Source organism: Cetorhinus maximus, chromosome 8 (genome assembly GCF_964194155.1).
Source record: "Cetorhinus maximus chromosome 8, sCetMax3.hap1.1, whole genome shotgun sequence".
NCBI lineage: Eukaryota > Metazoa > Chordata > Chondrichthyes > Lamniformes > Cetorhinidae > Cetorhinus > Cetorhinus maximus.
In genome coordinates, this window is record NC_135886.1 from 107,041,749 (window position 1) to 107,063,285 (window position 21,537).

The window sequence follows — 21,537 nt, forward strand, 5'->3', positions numbered from 1 at the left end:
TCCGTTGCAGCAAGGGGCGGGGCCATAAAATACAACAAGCCGTTCATTGACTTCGACATGCCGGAAAATCTCCGGCGTAATATTCCACCCATGGATGCAGATTGGATAATTTGGTATGAAATTAAAACTAGTGTCCTTGGACAAGATCTTGGTTAGACCTCATCTGGAAGAATGGGGGGTGAATTGGTCTTGGGCAGTAGTTCATAAGTGGATAGTGGCAAATCAGCAGCCCACTACATCCCTCCAATTTTCTTTCATGAGAAAGAGAAAAAGGGACAGGAATGTAAATTGGGCCGCTGATCTCCATTATCCGCCATAATCCGCTGATCTGACCAAATCCAATTTCACCCCAATGTGTCCAACTGTGCTTTCCTCAAATGCTGGGTGATATTAAGGTCCTTGGAAAGGTTCAAAGGAGGGCTATTAAAATGGTCTGTAGTCTAAAAGCCTTTTAATTAGACGGAGAGCTGGGGCATTTTACTCTAGAAAAACGTAGACTATGGGGAGATTTATTTAAAATGTTGAGGGGATTAGACGGTGTTGCTGTGGATTGACTTTTTAAGCTGGATCAATTAGAAAAAACATGGTCATGTCCATACGTGGTGGAAGCATAGACTGGGGGCGGAATCATCCCAGATTTGCACTAAGTGTGGTAACAGGCAGGAAAAAGAATGTTTTACCCGCCGGCCACAATGGCGGGTTTTCGCACTGTATCGTCCCAACCCCGCCTCATTAATCAGGCATTCCCGAGAAACACACTGTTTCAATGGCGGCCCAGACTCTCATTCACCCATCACGCCGTCATCTCACTGCTTCATCATGCCAGGCGCCATATTTAAAGCGCAGCTGCGCACACACCTCTCAGTGCTTGCAGCCCAGGGCCCCGAAAGGCAAGGAGACTGCAGCCCCCCCAGTTTATTGAGGCATCCCTTGAGTGCCTTTGGATACCGTGGAGGCCCGCCGTGATGTCCTCTGCCCCCACTCTGGCTGCAGGAGGGCCAGCAACATTACCAATCTGGCTTGGGAAGCGGCGGCAGTAGTCGTAAGTGCCAGCACCTTGCAAAAGAGGACAGCTCCCCAATGCCGCAAGAGGATGAAAGTTCTCTGCTCCGCCAGGGTAAGTCGCTCTTCTCATAACTTCCAGCTCACATAATCACAAACCCATCACACATCCACAGGAATCTCACTCACTGCTAGTACAAGGGACATCAACATTCACTCTCTCATGCACACTTTCATTGTCCTCATCCCATCCATGAGACCACTCACTACCCTCACATGCCAGGCATACTTATCATCTGGCCTGGCAGGCGTCCTGCTTACACTCTCCCCATCTGTATTCATGCAGGACAAGCTGGCACACAACAAAAGGGAGGTTGCAGACTGGTGGGGGAACACCTGAAATCAAGGTCCTCACGAACTTTTAAAATAGAGTCATCCAGCTGGCCGGTGACGACCTGGACCAGTCCTGTGCTGACAGTGAGATCGGTGCTGCTCTACCAAGCAAGGATCCAGCAGTGCAACACCCATCAGTCAACCATGCTGTGAGTGAGTTCCCCTATTCCGCAGTCCCCTGCCATGCCAGCCGACAGAGTCCATGACCCAGGGCTTCCAAGTCCTGAAGACACCTCTGAGGAGGAATCTGAAGGCACCTTCATTGAAGACTCGTCAGAACCCCCACCCACACCCTCCACCAGGGCAGAAACACACAACTAGGTGGGACCTAGCTTTAGAGTAGCCTCAGGATCACAACCCTGGTGGGCACATCGCACTGTTCAATCCACAGCAGGCGGCGGCAGCAGCGGCAGGGATTTTCCTGGTGTCTGGCACTCGGAGGACCGGAGACCAAAAATCTGCTGAGTCCAAGTTGGATGAGGAGCCTCTGGACTCGGTCATGTCACAGTTGCTGGAGCTGCAAAGGCAAGCTCGGGAACATCAGGAAGGGATGTCTGCTGCACTCCTCAGATTGCAAGGCACAATGGAGGAGTCCATCCAGCTTTAGGCTGAGATGATAGTGCCAGCATACCAATGCACCAAGGTCAACAATGGTAGGATGGCTGCCGCCATGTAGACCTTGGTCCAGGACATTGGTCCAGCACTGCTGCGTGGGCTGGACTCCATCACTGACGGGGAGGCGATGGCAGAGTGGTATTGTCGCTGGACGAGTGATCCAGAGACCCAGGATAATGCTCAGGGGACCCGGGTTCACGGCAGATGGTGGAATTTGAATTCAATAAAAATCTGGAATTAAAAGTCGAATGATGACCACGAAACCATTGTCGATTGTTTTAAAATCCTATCTGGTTCACTAATGCTCTTTAGGGGGAGGAAGTCTTTCGTCCTTACCTGGTCTGGCCTACACATGACTCCAGACCCACAGCAATTTGGTTGACTCTTAAATGCCTTCCGAAATGGCCTAGCAAGCCACTCAGTTGTAAGAAACTGCTACCAAGACAGAAAAAAGGAATGAAACTGGACGGACCATCCCAGCATTGACCGAGGTACCGGAAACAACAGCGGCAATCGCAGCCCTGTCGACCCTGCAAAGTCCCCCTCACTAACATCTGGGGGCTAGTGCCAAAATCGGGAGAGCTGCCTCACAGACTAGTCAAGCAACAGCCTGACATAGTCATCCTCACGGAATCATAACTAACAGATAATATCCCAGACACCACCATCACCATCCCTGTCCCATCAGCAGGACAGACCCAGCAGAAGTGATGGCACAGTGGTGGTACAGTCGGGAAGGAGTTGCCCTGGGGGTCCTCAACATCAACTCCAGACCCCAGAAGTCTCATGGCATCAGGTCAAACATGGGCTAGGAAACCTCCTGCTGATTACCATGTACCGCCCTCCTTCAGCTGATGAATCAGTGCTCCTCCATGTTGAATAACACTTGGAAGAAGCACTTACGGTGAGGGTGGCAAGGGCAGAATGTACTCTGGGTGGGGAACTACTGGCCGAGCCCTAAAGGGCATAACTGCTAGACTGGGTCTGCGGCAGGTAGTGAGGGAACCAACAAGAGGGAAGAACATACTTGGCCTCATCCTCACCAACCTACCTGCCGCAGATGCATCTGTCCATGACAGTGTCAGTAGGAGTGACTACCGCACAGTCATTGTGGACATGAAGTCCCAGCTTCACATTGAGGATACCCTCCATTGTGTTGTGTGCTAAATGGGATAGATTTCGAACAGATCTAGCAACTCAAGACTGGGCATCCATGAGGCGCTGTGGGCCATCAACAGCAGCAGAATTGTACTCGAACACAGCCTCATGGCCCCACAAATCCCCCACTCTACCATTACCATCAAGCCAGGGGATCAAACCTGGTTCAATGAAGAGTGCAGGAGGACATGCCAGGAGCAGCACCAGGCATACCTAAAAATCAGGCGTTAACCTGGTGAAGCTGGAGGAGGAGGTTCCACAAATATCCTCATCCTCAATGATGGAGAAGCCCAGCACAGCAGTGCAAAAGATAAGGCTGAAGCATTTGCTACAACCTTCAGCCAGAAGTGCCGAGTGGGTGATCAATCTCGTCCTCCTCTGGAGGTCGCCAGCATCACAGATGCCAGTCTTCAGCCAATTCGATTCATTCCACGTAATATCAAGAAACGGCTGAAGGCACTGGCTACTGCAAAGGCTGTGGGCCCTGACAATATTCCAGCAATAGTACTGAAGACTTGTGCTCCAGAACTTACCACACCCCTAGCCAAGCTGTAACAATACAGCTATAACACTAGCATCGACCCGGCTATGTGGAAAATTGCCCAGGTATATCCTGTACACAAAAAGCAGGACAAATCCAATCCAGCCAATTACCGCCCCATCAGTCTACTCTCAACCATCAGTAAAGTAGTGGAAGGGGTCATCAACAGTGCTATCAAGCAGCAATTGTTTAGCAATGACCTGCTCACTGACGCCCAGTTTGGGTTCTGTCAGGGCCACTCAGCTCCTGACCTCATTACAGCCTTCTTTCAAACATGCACAAAGGAGCTGAACTCCTGAGGTGAGGTGTGCGTGACTGCCCTTGACATCCAGTCAACACTTAACCGAGTGTGACATCATGGAGCCCGAGGAAAACTGGAGTCAATGGAAATCAGGGGGAAAACTCTCCGCTGGTTGGAGTAATACCTAGTACAAAGGAAGATGGTTGTGGTTGTTGGAGGTCAATCATCTCAGCTCCAGGACATCACTGCAGGAGATCCTCAGAGTAGTGCCCTCAACCCAACCATCTTTAGTTGCTTCATCAATGACCTTCCTTGCATCATAAGGTCAGGAATGGGGATATTCGCTGATGATTGCACAATGTTCAGCACCGTTCACGACTCCTCAGATACTGAAGCAGTCCATGTCCAAATGCAGCAAGACCTGGACAATATTAGGCTTGGGCTGACAAGTGGTAAGTAACATTCGCACCATACAAGTGTCAGGCAATGACCATCTCCAACAAGAGAGAATCCAACCATCACCCCTTAATGTTCAATGGCATTACCATCACGGAATCCCCCACTATCAACATCCTGGGGGTTACCATTGGCCAGTTGTTGAACTGGACTAGCCATATAAATACTGTAGCTACAAGAGCAGGTCAGAGGCTAGAAATTGTGCGATGAGTAACCCACCTCCTGACTCCCCAAAGCCTGTCCATCATCTATAAGGCACAAGTCAGGAGTGTGATGGAATACTCCCCACTTGCCTGGATCAGTGCACCTCCCACAACACTCAAGAAGCTTGACACCATCCAGGACAAAGCAGCCCACTTCATAAAATTACACAGTACAGAAGAGGCCCATCGGCCCATCAAGTCTGCACCGACACTTGAGAAACACCTGACCTAGCTACCTAAACCCATTTACCAGCACTTGGCCCATAGCCTTGAATGTTATGATGTGCCAAGTGCTCATCCAGGTACTTTTTAAAGGATGTGAAGCAACCCGCTTCCACCACCCTCCCAGGCCACGCATTCCAGACCGTCACCATCCTCTGGGTAAAAAAGTTTTTCCTCACATCCCCCCTAAATCTCCTGCCCCTCACCTTCAACTGATGTCCCCTTGTGACTGACCTTCAAGTAAGGGGAACAGCTGCTCCCTATCCACCCTGTCCATGCCCCTCTTAACCTTGTACACCTCGATCAGGTCGCCTCTCAAGTCTTCTCTGCTCTAACGAAAATAACCCAAGTCTATCCAGCCTCTCTTCATAACTTAAATGTTGATTGACACCACATCCACAAACATTCACGCCCTCCACCACCAACACACAGTAGCAGCATTGCGTACCATTTACAAGATGCACTGCAGGAATTCACCAAGACTTCTTCGACAGCACCTTCCAAACCCACGACCACTACCATCTAGAAGGACAAGGGCAGCAGATAGATGGGAACACCACCACCTAGAAGTTCCCCTCCAAGTCACTCACCATTCTGACTTGGAAATATATCGCTGTTCCTTCTGTCACCTAACAGCGTTGTAGGCGTACCCGCTCCATATGGACTGCAGCGATTCAGGAAGGCAGCTCACCACCACCTTCTCAAGGGCAACCAGGGATGGGCAATAAATGCTGGCCCAGCCAGTGAAGCCACACCCAGTGAATGAATAAAAAAAAAACTGACGCCATAGTTGTATGGCAGTGTGTACGCGAGAAGGGTGTGGGGCAGTGCAATCTCACTCCAGCTTCCCCTTCTCCTCAAGCAGTCAGCCAGGGTCCGTCAGGCATCCATAGGGAGGAGGACCAGCAGCTCGACACCCCAGGACCATCCACTCTGATGACTTCGGGAGCATCCAGCCCATCCGAATCCCCTCTGTGAACCCAACAGCTCCAGCTCCACAGACCGAGGAGGGTGTCACTGCCACACAGCAGGACCCCGAAAGCAGGCCAGGGCCCTCCAGGTGTCGACCCTCCAGAGGACGCCCACCAAGGTCACCACAGACAGGGCATCAGCAGGCCACCTCCACCTCTTCTGTGGATGCCCGGGAGCACCAAGACGTAACATCAGGGTTAGGAAGGTTAAGAAGATGTAACTCTTTCTAGTCAAAACAAGTAAACTAAATTAACAAGTCAAGGGATGAATGAAAAGGCAGCCCCTCAACTGTACATCCTGGCCACGGGTGTTAATCACTTGTACATAATGTTCACTGTTGTAAATAAAATCCCAAGTCTCCCTGCCTATGGCTCCTTGTTCTGATGAGCAGTGTTCAAGTCACTCAGATGTGAAACCTTGGTTCCTGCACAAGATTAAGGCAGGTGTCTCAGTCCAGGGCCTCTTCCCTGTGCTTTGTGCAGCCTTCAGATCAAAGTGATGGTCCGGTCACACACTCCCTAGAAACATCACTGATGCCGGCACCTCGACAGTGCTTGTCATTGCTTTCAAAATGTCATGGGGCAGGCATCAAAGAGTTCCAACATTCTCTCTGTGTGTTCACCAGCAGCACATTCAGCGAATGGAAGCCCTTGCAGTTGTCATAGTTGCTACAGAGATCTGAGTGCCACGTGAGTGCAGTCAATGGCACCCTGCACCTCTGGGAAACCCAAGATCTGGGCAAATCTCAGGGCTTTTGCACCCTGGCTTTCCTGATCCCAGGCAAAATGCACAAAGTTGTGTGCTCTTGCGAAGATGGTATCTGTGATCTCGTGGATGCATTTGTCTGTGGAGGCTTGTGATATCCCACAGAGATCACCTGTGGAGCCCTGAAAGGAGCCACTGGTGTAAGAATTGAGCACCACGGTCACTTCATGGCCACTGGCAGTGGATTCCCTCCATGTCCCTGTGGCGCCAAATCCTGCAGCAGCTGACTGATGTGACTGACCAGTTCCCTAGGCCTGCAGTCTTTGGCCACACTGGTTCTCGGTCATCTGCAGGAATGAAAGGCACTGTCTGTAGACCCTTGGTCTGGCTAGGTGCCGACCAGTGACAGCTCGCTGTGGCTCTCTAGCAGCGTGTGCAGGAACCCCAGCCGCCCCTTCTTCCTGAGGGTGCTGCTCCTCCCTCTGTGCAGCCAGGTGCCTCTGTTGCTCTCTTCTCCTTTGTCTCCGTTCTTTGTAAGCCACGAGGCATACAGCTGGTTCACCAGGCTCCATGATCCTGATGTACTCCTCCTACGGGATGAAAGAGAGGCATGTGTGGTTAGCATGGGTGTACTTCAAACCTCTCTTGGTTAAGTCTGAAGGCCCCTTAACACATCCCAGAGTGTGCTGGCCATCACTTGATGGCCAGAGATTAGTGCGCTGCACAGCTGCCCGAAAACTCCACCCACCTCCGCCCCACTCCACCTGACCGATCGGCGGCAGCTTTGCCGATTGGACTGCATGCTGTGCTCTCACTCAGGCGCAGGCATTCTCCTAACCCGTGCTGCAAGGCTGCACTGTTAGCTTGAACCATTGGGGAGACTAGTCCAAACAGGGATGATGACATTGCAAGGGGCTGTGAGCATCTCAACCAGTGACTGCTCCATGGCCAGCTTTAGCAAGGAGATTGTACAACATGCCCAGTCGTCCAGCTGTTCTTCAGTCTATGCCTGAGGGGTAAAAGGTTCAGGAGCATTTGGTGTCAATTTCATTCCTCTGCGTTGCTTGAGTGGGCAGATAAGCTAGAGACCTGATTCCAAGCATGTCAACGTAGCTGCGTCTGAACTGTCTCAGCTGTAGAGAAATGGTCACTTTATACAAAATTTCCCTAGTGCGTGGCCACTTTCCTCCCCCCAGCATGTGCTTTACCATTAACTGCAGTGCAGCCCTTGCCCCCACAAGCCGCCTCGACTGCAGTGCAGCCCTTGTAACCCCCCAAGTTACCTCCGCCTTGAAGTCCAACAGGCGACCCTGACGAGCGCTGCACAACGTTACTGTGCACTCACCTCCAAGTTCCCCTCAAAGTGCAGTCCGCCAAACGCACGCCTTATATATGCTGTTGTGAAACACATTGGTGTGCAATCATGCCAATGTACTCGGATGATCCAGCATGGGGGGGGCTGATTCCGGCAGGGCAGGCTGGGCTTATAATGATATGCAGATGTATTACAATGAGATTCTTGATGTCCCACGGTAGGGAACGCAGCCTGCCATTGACGAGAGGAGCAGATGATTGCGAACTGGTTTCACGACATCATGAAATCAATTTTTGGCCTTCTCGCCATATTGTCCGCTCGTGCCATTGAACATGTCCCATGCCAGCGGGCACAGAAAATTCCGCCCTAGGCTAGATGTCAGGTGGTGTCTTGCTTTATGCAGAGGGTTTTTGAGAACAATCTTCAGGCCGGAGTGCAAAGTGCTAATTCCCTGCCTCTGTTCAAGTTCAACAGGGCAAGTTCCATGTTGTGGCAAAAACACTGCCAGCAGAATGTAGGCAGGACTTCACCCGGTGCCTCATGCGATTGCCTAGAACCTGTTTGGGAGGAACATGTTAGATATTTTCACAGTGATTAGCGACACTACATCTGGCTTTGGGCATCTGATGACATCACTTCTAGCTTGGGCTCTGCCTAGGGTTTTTCTAATCTGCATTTTTGTCTCTCTCACAAGATGGCATGACTACTAATAGGAGGGGCCACACAGAGCGACGATGCTTTGGTGCATAGTGAATGTTTGAGATGGACACAGTGCATCAGTTAGTCTTTTCCTGTCCACCTTCTTAAATTTTCATGTGTTCAAAATGGCTGCAGAGACGCAATGTTACAATGCGCAGCCTTATTACAGCACTTCCCTTCATCTCCCCCAATACTCCCATCCTCCGTAACTACCTAGATCACATAAGCCAGCCCAAACACATTTCATGTAGAAGCCCTACAGCTAAAGAGACATTCATCCCGGCCAACCTTGTAGATGAAAGAGAGGCTTCAGGACATTTAATCTCATCCTTCCAGAATACCAAACCCACCACCTGTGCGTTAAAGTATTTAGCAGTTTTCTTTAAAAAAAATGAATTCCCTTCATTGGCATCAACCCACACCGCACCTCCCCCCACCATGGCAACCCTTTCCAACAGTTCATTACCCCGTGTATAGGAATACTTTATGGAATCTGTCCTAAACTAATCCTTTACAATCCAAAGCCCATACCCTTCTATCCCGATGCCCTGTCATATCTGAAAATATTGTTCTGAATTTGCTTTCTTGTTAAGCAACTAGTGTTCGACTAAAACATCATTCACAGCTGGATTTGAGTGTCAGCCCCTCAGGTAACTCTCTTCTCAATTTGTTCAAAAGACCTAGGAACCTTTGAGGTAATAAGCAGACTTATTCTGCATTCCTCACAGCAAGGTGAGGTGTTGGCTCAGAGCAAGCTATTTGAAACAATCTGGAGTTTGGTGATACACAGATGGATGGGGGTCAAAGACTGCATCACTGCAGGCATTTCCAGAAATCCCAAGAGTTCATTGCGTGCCACTCTACAAACCGACATAAATTTAAATACATTGGGCCATATTCTTGTCGTTCAGTCAGCCTGTGTCAACTGAACACATTTCTTTGAAATGGGATTTGGAAGAGAAAAGTAAATCGTTCGCATTTTTTCCCTTGGACGTTTCTGGCCTTCAAAACCAGCACCCTATTCTTAATGCACCTGCTGCTTCTCGTTTCTCCATCTTCCCTAATCCCTTCCCCCGCCATCATTTGAAGTTTTATTTTAAAATATAACAACCTTTGCTCGTAAAACACACTCTCTGCAGAGTGATTTGAAGTTACGGATTTTCTGCCTCACAGAGCCAGCTGGGAGCCTGCTCTTTTAAGATGAAATTCTACAAATTCTTCCATGGAACTGGGAAGAAGGGAGAGAGCAATTAAATTGCAAATTGAATTAAACTGCACAAAAGAAAAAAAGATCAAGTGATTTTGTGTGTTGAATCTTCAGTAAAATACTTTTGAAAAGCTTGATTGAAAAATCAGTTTTATACTCATTTTGAATTTCGAGTATGGTCATAATCATGGGTGGATTTGCATATGTGCGGTAGTGGGCATGAGAAAAGATGTTTTACCCGCCGGCCACAATGTTGGGTTTTTGCGCAGTATTGACCCCTTCCCGTCTCATTAATTATGCAGCCACTGGCAGGTGACCTCCCATTTGCCCGCCACGCCATTACCTCGCCGCTTCCTTACGCCAGGCACCATATTTAAACTGCAGCCGCACACACACAATTCTCAATGCCTGCAATCCAGGACTGCTCTGCTGAAGACATGGCCCCAAAAGCCAAGAAGTGTGCAGCCCCCGCCCCGATTCATTGACGCATCCCCAGAACGCCTTCTGGACGCCGTGGTGGCCCACCACGATGTCCTCCACCCCCACTCTGGCCGCAGGAGGCCCATCAGTCTCACCACTCTGGCTTGAGGGGCAGTGGCAGAGGTGGTCCGTGCTAATGCTGCACACAAGAGGTTGGCCGTCCAGTGCAGAAAACAGATGAATGATCTCATCTGTGCCGCCAGGGTAAGTCATCCATCTCATCACTCTAAACTCTCACACTCAAGCCCATCACACATTCACTGGCATCTACTGCCAGCTCAAGGGACATCACCACTCACACTCTCTCGAACACCTTCACATCTCCATCAAGCCTCATCTCCTCTGGAGACTGCCTCCTCTGCCCTTGAGGTCACTTGCAGAGATCAACATGTGCCCTCAGACACACCCTGGCATACCCTCCTTCTCCAGTACAGCCCTCGCCCTGCACCCTCTTCCCTTGCCTGGGGCCATGTCTCCCTCTTCCCCAAGCAAGACATAGCCCAGCAGCTGTTGAAAAGCTATCCCCGCCTTACAGCTAGTCCGGTAGGTAGAGACCTGACAATGAGCCACTCTAAAAGTGATCTGGTGCTGCCTGCGAAGCCTGGCGTTGATGACTGTGGGTGCTGCCTGAAGAAAGGTAGGCAGATAATCCTCGAAGTCCCGAGCAAAGTGCAGCTCACCAGGCACACGTCGCTTTTGTAGTTATGAAACATGTCAGCGTGCACACACACCGATGTGTCCAGATGATCTAGCATGGGGGCGGCGGCGGCGGGGGGAGAATGAGTCCAGTGAGCAAGACTTATAATGAGATGCAAAAATATTGAAATTAGGTACCTGACGTATGGTGGCAGGAAACAAGGTCCACCATTGATGGGTGGAGCAGACGATCACAAAATGGTTTCACAACGGCATTAATCTGATTTTTGGCCTTCTTGCCATATCGTCTGCTCATGCCCGCCATGGCGCCCACCGCCAACGGAACTGGATAATTCCACCCCAAAGAATTGTTCCACATCAGATAACACAACCAGAGTAGAGAATAATTCATTTTGAAAACTTGCGTCTCTCAATGCACTAGCTTTTACTCAGATACATTTCAACCAGCAGCAGAAGTTCACCAGCACGTCTCACAAGGACTCAATCTTCATGTCCAAAACTAGATATTGAGAACTGGAAGGATAGTTGGTCATTAAAGGTATAGTGGAACTTTGCACTGCTCAGGTTGGGTGCCATGTTTACCTACATTACAACATTGCCTATATTTTTAAAAGTACTTAATTGGCTGTGAAGCACATTACAACAGCCTGAGGATGCAAAAGGTGTTTTTTAATCTTTCACTGACAAGCCTAGTTGTGCCTTCCCTTCCCCCCACCCCACCCCCACTAGGGCTATCTGTACCTTTATTATCACATTCCTTAGATAATATCACCAGCTTCAACACCTCTTTGTCCTTCTGTCTGTGACATCTTTTGGTTATCTCCACCTATCCAGCTGTACTTGTCCCACTCCCCTTAAACCAGCTTAACTTTCACCTCTTTTCTATTTTTCCTTAGTTCTGTTGAAGAGTCATACGGACTCGAAACGTTAACTGTGTTCCTCTCCGCAGATGCTGTCAGACCTGCTGAGTTTTTCCAGGTATTTTTGTTTTTGTTTTGGATTTCCAGCATCCGCAGTTTTTTGCTTTTAAGCCTACTTGTACACTCATTTAATGTCCATACATGTGCACCTCTTCCAGCAGGAGTCAATATATAGTTATCAGGAACAGGAGTCTTGGCTGATTACCACTCCTTGATAAACCAATGGCCCTAAGGCAACTGTAGCACCCCTCCTATTGATGTTTGGATTGGGGGGAGGGAAGGGGAGGAACATGTCGCAACAGTGGCCCTGGTTAGCTTTACAGATCCTTGGTAGAAGTGGTTTTTCTCTTCCCGGCCCAAAGAGGAGCCTACTTTGGGGTGCTCTTTGGTTGGGCTGGGCCACCAGCTGATACTGGCTGGAGTGTGTGAGGCACACAATCCACCCAGCTGAGTTCAAAAATGGAAATCCAGTTTCCACGTACATCATAGGACCTTGATTAACATTTTCAATGGGCCTACTGCCTAACTCAGGGGGCTGTGCCTGTCGGCCAGCACTAGAGGGGAGACATTGCTACAACCATGGTAATGGGAAGATAAGTCACTGCCCACCACTGTTGGGATGTCACAACCCTGTTTCCACCAAGCTTGAAAATTTACCCTCTTGGTCTTCCCCATTCCATACCATTTTTAAAATGTAGTTTTAAAAACTACAGCGGAAACCTTCAACAGAAATTTAAATGAGGCATGCGAGGTTTATGGAGAATGTAATTCAAAAGCGCATCATTTTGAATGCAGTGTTTCCTTCTTTTTAAAAAAAAGAGGGAAATCTGCCGTACACAAGAACTGCCCCATCCCTGTTTATCTTGAATGTCACACTTCACTTAAATGAGCAATCCAAAACCCAGGAGACTCTCAACCGGAGAGGAAGGAGCAAACTAGTAGACAAAAGTAAGCCCAAGACACCCAGAAAGGGTGAATGTTGAAATGCAGTCAGTACGGTCCTGATCCATAAAGACCTGAACTGCCCATGTTGACTTAGCTGCTACTATCTAGTTATCCTTGCTGGAAAGCACATGTTTGCACACATCCAGTGGAATGGAATTGGGCTCATGTGTCATGTTCGGCCAGTGATCGAATAGCCTGTAAATGCTCATTGTTCAGTCCCCCAGATGCAGCTTGGCTTAAGAGGTGAGATTTAGAGGGCTGCTGACACCCATTGACTGTGCCACAGCAAAACTCAGTATTGGGGCTGATTCTGACTTTAAAACAATAACGAGAAACATATTTGACCACTTGTTAAAAACCCCCTGAATTTTCATCTCTACTGGCATCAGCAGAAATGAAAGCCTATGTCTAGAAGGTAGCCAAGTCGATATTGTGTGTTGTACACCATCATCTAAAGTTAAAATCACCCCCACTGTCTTCAGAGGCGACACGAGGGGAAACAGTTGAAGGAAAAGTTACAGGATACAAGGAGAGGGAAAACAGTTTAAAAGAAACTCAGAAACTAGTAGGACTAGAAGCTGTAGTGATCCATACCTTCACAACCCAATCCCTTTAGTAATTTTATTTTCACCAAATTGACTGGAATGGTTACTGTAATAAATAGATGTTGATTAAAATGAAGTCACGCCTGCCTTCAATATATATGTTTTATAGTTTAAAGAAATTTGAGATCAGGACATTCATAAACAAGACTGAAGAATCAAGAAGCAAAGAGTCAAACATGGTGTGATGGCAGATAGGTCCAATGTTTCACTGTGCAATAAGTACATTAACTGCAAGAAATCACCACTTGATTCAGACTGCAATAAAAAGTATCGCTGGCCCACACAGTGACTTCAAAGGCAGCCAGGACACTTGCCACACTGCTGGAGAGACAGATGCTAGAAAAGAGCCAGGGCTGCTTTGACCCCACAGTCAGACAGGTTAGAAGTTGATGAGCAGGTGAGAGGCTACTCGCTGCAATCAGACTCACACTGGGACCACATGCCCGCTTCATAACAGATGCTGTCACTCTGAGGACAGGATGGGCAAGCAGGCTAATCTAACAAGTTTCACATTCTCACGCTTCAACAGGTGTTTATGGGTTCCACCCTCCCCCTCATTTACTTTCAGAAATAGCACACAGCTAACTGTTCTTATAGTTCTGCTATTTGGTTGCAATGAGCACATTAGACACAGAAACCCCGATTTCCACAACCATTTTACCAGTCCTCCACCATGTACCATTAACCAATACTTTCCCAATGAGTCAGTCAACAAATGTTCAAAAATTGTGTGGTCTTGAGTCATATAGTTCATGTTCAATCCTTAATCTATATTGCATTAGCTGACCTCAGGAAAGATGTGGGAACCCTCTGTTGCCATCAAGCAGCCACTCTTCCTGTGTGAGGTGAGACAGAGTGTGTCAACTGGTTATTTCAGACTGTAGGAAGTACCACAGGCAAACGTAACCCTGCCCTCATCCAACATCCACAGTTCTTTCCAGTAAAAGTACAGTGATCAGGATCAGAGCAGGAATCTTGATTGTTCCTTCCCTTCCTCAGCTCACAGGCACTGACTGGGATTAACTGTAACACCCAAAGAATTAAGACCAGCAAAATCGGCAGAATCCTAGATCAAATTTTATACCTTTCTATCCTGCTAAACTCAGTATCGCACACCATAGATTATATTCACTGAACAAAAGGAGGGGCTTATATAATAGTAGTTTCTCTCTCAAAAATCGGATGCAACCGATGATGTTAATTGCAAAGCTATGATTCATCCACTTAAATATCTTGCAAGGCCTTATTCTGCGGATGCCAATGCACCTTTAAAACCCACAAGAGTTGCCCATTAACCCCCAGCATCACACATCATTAACTCAGATGACTGTGAAGGTATAGAACGTAATTAGATGTGAGAGCAACTATTTTCTCAGTATGTGAAACTTGCTAATTCAATTTTGGTTGTTAATTAGAGCAGCCAGGTGCTGTGTCCTCTTGTTCTGCGCTGTGTAAGTACTAACTGAAGGAAGGGAAACCTCCATCTCAGTTGTTGAAGGTTAAGGGCATCATTAATAATGTCCAGGAGAAGAGAAGGAACTCTGTTTCTATTGTGCTTCCCTCTTCACCAAGTCAGCCTCTAACACACTTTAAGCCTTGGGCCTTGCATTCAGGCCTATTCAGAACTCAAGCCAGACAAGGCCTCATTCTCCCCTCCAATTGGATTTACATGATTTCACCACTGAGGCATAAACAGCATATTCAGGTTACCATGGAAACCTCAGCTTTCTCCTTCTCCGCGTAACAAAGTTTTTTTTTCTTGGCTGCATTGTGTGTGTTTAAATCAACTAAGTGCACGATAGCATTTGCTGTGAATGCATCTGGTGTACGGTCTCTTAACAAAATTATCACTCATTAAAAGTCCTTCGATCTCCTCTTCTATTCAGCTATGCAGACAGGCCGAATTGTAAATCTCCCCATGAATACCTCCAGACCCTCCTCAGTATGCCAGCTAATTTATTTATAGCTTCATCTTCCTGTCAAGTCCTCTCTGTTTCTTGAGGGCACTGTCTGTATCTACTCACGCTGCACTGCAGGCAGTAACAGCAACAATATTGTACACCCACCAAACCAAAATTACTATAGCCATTTTTTAACATCTCTCTATAGCATTAAAAGTAAGAACTGAGTGTTTTTATGAAAAGTATAGTGCGAGATTGGGGAAAAGTGTTGAGTGCAGTTTCACAACAGTCAGTGCAGAACTGCTGTTTCTAATTTAGGTAAAGGGCACAAGTGGAACTAACTTATAAATGGTGATATAAAAATAGCTATATCAGTGCAGACAAAGGAAAGACCCAAAGTTTTACAAAATGGTGTTAGAATTAGGCACATAGAAGGCCAATGAAACTGCATGCTAACTAAAATGTACTGATAAATTTAAAATTAATATGGTACAATCAGCACAGGAGTAACAGTCCAAACAATGTGGCCAAACAATTCAAAGTGCTGGGATATATAGCCACAATAGTATAGAACACATCTTCAGAAATTGCACTCGTATTCCAAACACTGGTCAGGGCACACTTCGAATTCCTTGTTCAGTTTTGGTCACCATGCTACAAAAATAAAATACAATGGAAAGGATTCAAAGAGCAACAGGACCACTCCCAACTGTTAAGGGATGTGGACAAGAAATGATTAAAGAAGTTGTAGCTTCAGAGTCTGAAAGGAGTGCAGGAAAAGAGAAACCTCACTGAAATATCAAATATTAGAGAACACTAACCCAGAATATTGCTGCAAAATGAAGAGGAAAGGACCAGAGGAAATAAATGGAAATTAGTGAAAAGTCTACATAGCACTGGTATCAGAAGAACTTCTCTACTTGAAATGAGATAAATCTATAAATGCTGCAGAGGTCATAATATTGCATCTCAAGATACTTTGAAAACTTCCGTCAAGTTTGGTCAAAGGCAAATCCCATTTCTCAGCAGACCAGTTACACCCTTAAGTGCTAAGAATAGTCACGTTCCATGTAAAATCTGTTACAACGTTATTTGTAAAGCAGAAGTGTTACCAAAACAAATTTTGCATAATCATCTCGTGCATTCACAAAATGCTCACTTAGTAACTTAGCCACTGTAATAACTTGTGAATAGCAATTTTGTGTCAGGGGTGGGGGAAGAGGAGGGCATTGAGTTAAAATATACTTCCCTTCAGAGACCTGGATTTTCTATCTGCAGTGATGGGGGGGTATGGGGATAATTAGATTTCCTGAGTATTGGCTAATGTCTCTTCAGGTAAAATTTGTTTCTCTTCTTCACATATCCTGTGCACATCAGGGGAAATAAGACAGGCAGTGTTCAATGATATGCAAGTGTAGAGTAGAAGGCTGGGTCACTTCCATATAATGCATTTGAGGGCCAGTCTACCGGGTGTTTATGCGGGATTTTGGGGTGGGTGCTGGAAGGCATAATGGCCTACATTGAGGAGGAACTTGGAGCAAATTTGTCTGATTGCCACTTAAGCATTGTGAGGCTTTTTGGGGCTGGGTAGGGGATGGTGTTGGGGGATGGTTGTAAAACATTATTGACATTAACTGGTCCAAAGTCTACATTCATTTTAGCATATTCTAATGAATTTCACTAGGTCCATCTAACTTTATAGAGCTTTGAGGACGCCATCAGAATTTTGGACATGAAAAGGGCATTCAAACAAACTAGCTTGAGTTGTTTCATATGTTCAGGGTCTATGTTAGATCTCCCAAATAATACATGGCTACAAGTTAACTGCAATAGCATGGATATGAGAATAGAAAGAGACCCTTTCAGCATCATATAAGCATTAGTCCCATCTCTATTCATTGTAACCAGATGAGGAGGTGGGTATTTGCCAAAGATTTTATAAGTTTAAAATGGAGTAAAAACACTTTGAAGTTTAACAAAAATGGGAAGGATGGTGTAAAATGGCAGAAAACAAAACTAAGGAAAGATACTGCTGCCAAAATAAACCTTCAAAATAGAAACTGGAGCTTGTCCGGACCCTGCTACACATCTTGTGTGTTCTCCGACAGTATGCTCTGGCCACAAGCGCCATCACAGATGTAAGCCAGAAACCAAATAACTGGCAAGCAATTAGTGACCAGCTTCCAACTTCAAATCTTTCCCAGACGCTCAAATATCTTCCAGGATGGCAACAGTGTGACAGAAACAGAATGTTAGTCAGGATCTCCTTTGACTCTTTAATGGTCTTTCCTCACTTGAGGACTGTAACGGCTACAGTAATTGCCCAGGTTGAGCTCCCTGCCTGCAGGTAAGTACTTTACACAATGACTCCCAGATGCGATGACTTTGCATACTGTATTGAATTAAGCGCAGAAAGTCAAGAGGCCTCCTTGCTTTCTGTTTTGCTGAAGGCAGCCTTGATCTGGGGATTTCTACTGTTACAGTACAAACAGACACAAAAAGGAGATTTCCATTTTCCAAATCAGAGTGGAACCAAGTGTTCATTTTCCCCCTGGCCTAGGCCCAAAAAAAGTAAAGGAAGAATTACTGTTGCCCAATTTTTTCCCTTTTCCTTAAAAACTGCTGAGCAGCTTCTTCTCATAGTATACCCTTAAGGAAGTTCTAAGCACTTCTGTGCTCTTGACAAACAGCACATACCAAAGAGCAGGTCCTCCTTTAAATTCCATGTAAACTAGTCCCTTGTCATGCAAACCTGCAGTGAACGATAAGGAGTTGCGGAGGAGCAAAGTATTTTAGATGTCCATGTGTACAAATCACTAAAAGCTAATGCACAGTAATCAGAAAGGCCAATGGCTTTCATTTCAGAAGAGTTGGAAGACAAAGTGAGGAAGTTATGCTTCAGTTGGCAAAAGCTTTGATCTGACCCCACCTAGGAGCATTTCTTCTCAGTTCTGGGCACCACACTTCAGGAAAAATAATTTGGTCTTGAAGTGGTTCAGTGCATTCATTAGAATTTTTTCTTATTCATGTATTGGATGTGGGTATTTGCTTTCCATCCCTAAAGCCCTTGAAAAGGTGGTGGTGAGCTGCCTTCTTGAACCATGTCCTTGCAGTCCATGTGGTGTAGGTACACCCACAGTGCTGTTAGGGAGGGAGTTCCAGGATTTTGAATCAGTGACAGTGAAAGAATGGAGCTTGCAGGTGGCAGTGTTCCCATGCATCTGCTGCCCTTGTCCCTCCTAGGTGGTGGATGTTGTGGGATTGTCAAAAAAAGGCCTTGGTGAGTTTCTGCAGTATATCTTGTAAATCATACACACAGTAGCCACGGTGCACAAAACAAAGTGTGAGAGTATTTAAGATGGTGGTTGGGGCATTGATCAAGCAGGTTGCTTTGCCCTTGATAGTGTCAAACTTCTCAAGTATAGTTGGGCTGCATTCATCAGGACAAGTGGAGAATATCCCATCTACTCCTGACTCATAATTTAACTCTTTAAGACCCGTATTGGCACTTTGACATAGTTAAATGAGACCAGCGATGGTTTCGAAGCTGATCACAGACAAGCTGCAGAGGTGCAAGGAAACTCAAGAGAAACTGTTTAAGCCACTTGACTTTTCTTACAGAATAAGTTTCCTATGCCATTCCAGTGTGATAACTATACTGGAAATGGAATGGGGATTTGCTTCCTGGAGTTCAGCCACCCTATTAGCACAAGGCACTGGTAAACTTCCCACTGCTTGCCTAGCCAGGACCATTATATCATTATGGCTGTGTAAAGTCAAGTGGGAAAAATCCCAGATCCCAGTGACAAGTCTAATCTTCCAAGTCTCATTGGTTAGCAAGGTCAAAAGGCCAATCATTACCAGTGCTATGAATTTGCCAAGCTCACACAGGATTGGAATAAAAACAGAAAATGCTGCTAAAACTCAGCAGGTCTGGCAGCATCCGTGGAGAAAGAAACAGTTAACGTTTTGAGTCCATATGACTCTTCTCCAGAGCCAAAACAGCTCTGAGCTCTGAAGAAGTCATATGGACTCGAAGCATTAACTCTGTTTCTCTCTCCACAGATGCTGCCAGACCTGCTGAGTTTTATCAGCATTTTCCGTTTTTATTTTAGATTTCCAGCATCTGCAGTATTTTGCTTTCATCACATAGGATTGGGTCTGTTCCTAGAACTGTATTCATTAGGGCAGATTTGATAGGGACATTTACATTATGACAGGGCGAAAATTGAATAAAAATAAGCAAGCTGTTTCCATTTAATGAGTGAATCTGAAATGACTGGACATAGATAAGACTTAAATGGGCTGATGATTTAAATGGGCTGCGAGGCAGTAGAATGCACCACCGAAGTTGAAGATTGAAGTAGAGATCATGTCAACATTTAAAAATATATATAAGTGGTGGAAGTAAAATGATTTGTATTTTTATATAGCCTTTCACAACCACCAGGCATCCTAAAAGCTTTACAGCCAATGAAGTATGTTTAAAGCGCAGTTACTGTTGTAATGTGGGAAACACGGCAGCTAATTTGCACGGAGCAAACACCCACAAACAGTAATGTGTTAATGACCAGATAGTCTGTTTTTGTGATGTTGATTGATGGTTAAATATTGGCCAGGACACCAGGAGTAACTCCCCTGTTCTTTGAAATAGTACTGTCGGACCTTTTGCGTCTGGGCCTCGGTTTAACATCTCATTCAAAAGATGACATCTCTGACAGTTCAGCACTCCTTCAGTACTGCACTGGAATATCAGCCTTGATCCCATGTGCCTCTTCTCTTCCCATGTTCCTTTTACCTTCAGCCATGTCAGCCATAGCTCCCAATCCATATACTTTAGCACAAAATCTAGACTAATTGCCTCAGTGCAGTTCGGAGGCGCCAGCTTTCAAATGGGAGGTTAAACTGAGACCTGTTTGCCTTCTTAGGTCCCATGTTACTGTTCAAAGAGTGGGGAGTTATCTGGTCATTATCACATTACTGTTTACAGGACCTTGTGTGTAAATTGGCTACCACATTTCCTACAACAGTGATTACATTTCAAAAGTACTTCATTGGCTGTAAAGCACTTTCGAATGTCTTGAGCTTTGAAAGATGCAATATAAATGCAAGTCTTTTCTCTTTAATTCTATGCATAATGTAATTATCAAATAATATCTTGAGCTCAAAGCCTTGTCCCTCCTCACTGTCTAAGGTTAGTGTTCCAGCAATTATCAACCTCTCACAAGCAACACAGTGAGCCACAAAATTCACCATAATGTCACTCAAATAAGCTACAGCAAAGGCATAAAAGGATTTGAAGGCTGGGATGGAGGATTTTAAGTCAAAGACAGCAATCTTAACTGCACTTGTGATGAAATAATTATGGATTGTCACGGACATCTTAGGAGACAAAGTCAAGAATTCAGAGTCAGTTATTTTCTGAATACAGGCTGGCACAGGGAATCTTAGTGATTGCCAACAAAATATCAGAAAATCGCAAGCTCACAGCCAATGATTTTCTGGTTTGCAGTGGTGGCAGAAAAGGTGTCACCATTTCCATCATCTGCTCAAAAAATAGACTTTAGAGCATTCTCGCGGCAGGCAGTGGTCATAGTTTTAAGGTCAATTTCTATGTGGAATATTTAAAGGAGGCATGGGAAATGAGATTTTTTAAAAATGCTGACATATTATCAAATACTCATTCATCTTATTCATAAATATTTGAGCGTGGTTTCTTGTAAATCTTTACAATTTGACTGCCCATTCTCCCGCCCTGAAAGAGCACACTGTGTAAAAGAACTGGTATGAAGAGGGGGAGGGGAAATGCTAAAATAAAAATAATACCACAAAGCATCCAACGCAAAAAAAAAGTTAATCAGAGCTTGAAACAAAAGCACGTGACTTGGCATTGCTTTCTCGGGCCTTGCAGGCCTCCCTGTACAGAGCTACAATAGAGCGGTAGGAAGCTCTGCCAGGCCTGGCAACCAGCTCAGCAAACCAGTCTTCAGCTGTCAACATTCAGATTGCTTTCAATGGGCCTCATGCTGTCAGTGTAGCAGGGCCAGCTCAAAGCCCATTTCGTGAGGTGAGTGGAGCCTCTGAAAACCTACAGAGCTGAACTTGCACAAAGCCTCATGAGAAAGATTGTATTATGGGATTTCCCCCTCCCCCCCTTCTAAACATTTTTTCCCCTTTTCCATTCTTCATTGACTGAAGTATATTCTTTCATTGATTTATTTAAATTTACATTACTTAACATTCCTAACCGGTATAGCATAAATGCATTGTTCTTTCTATTCACTCTGTGGTATTCAGGTC

General features: G+C 46.1%; 1 protein-coding gene across 2 annotated transcripts in view; it reads right to left on the reverse strand.

The window, feature by feature from the left end:
• Positions 1 to 21,537, reverse strand: part of efnb1 (ephrin-B1) — a 224,595-nt gene that overhangs the window by 112,388 nt on the left and 90,670 nt on the right. The window lies entirely within an intron of this gene.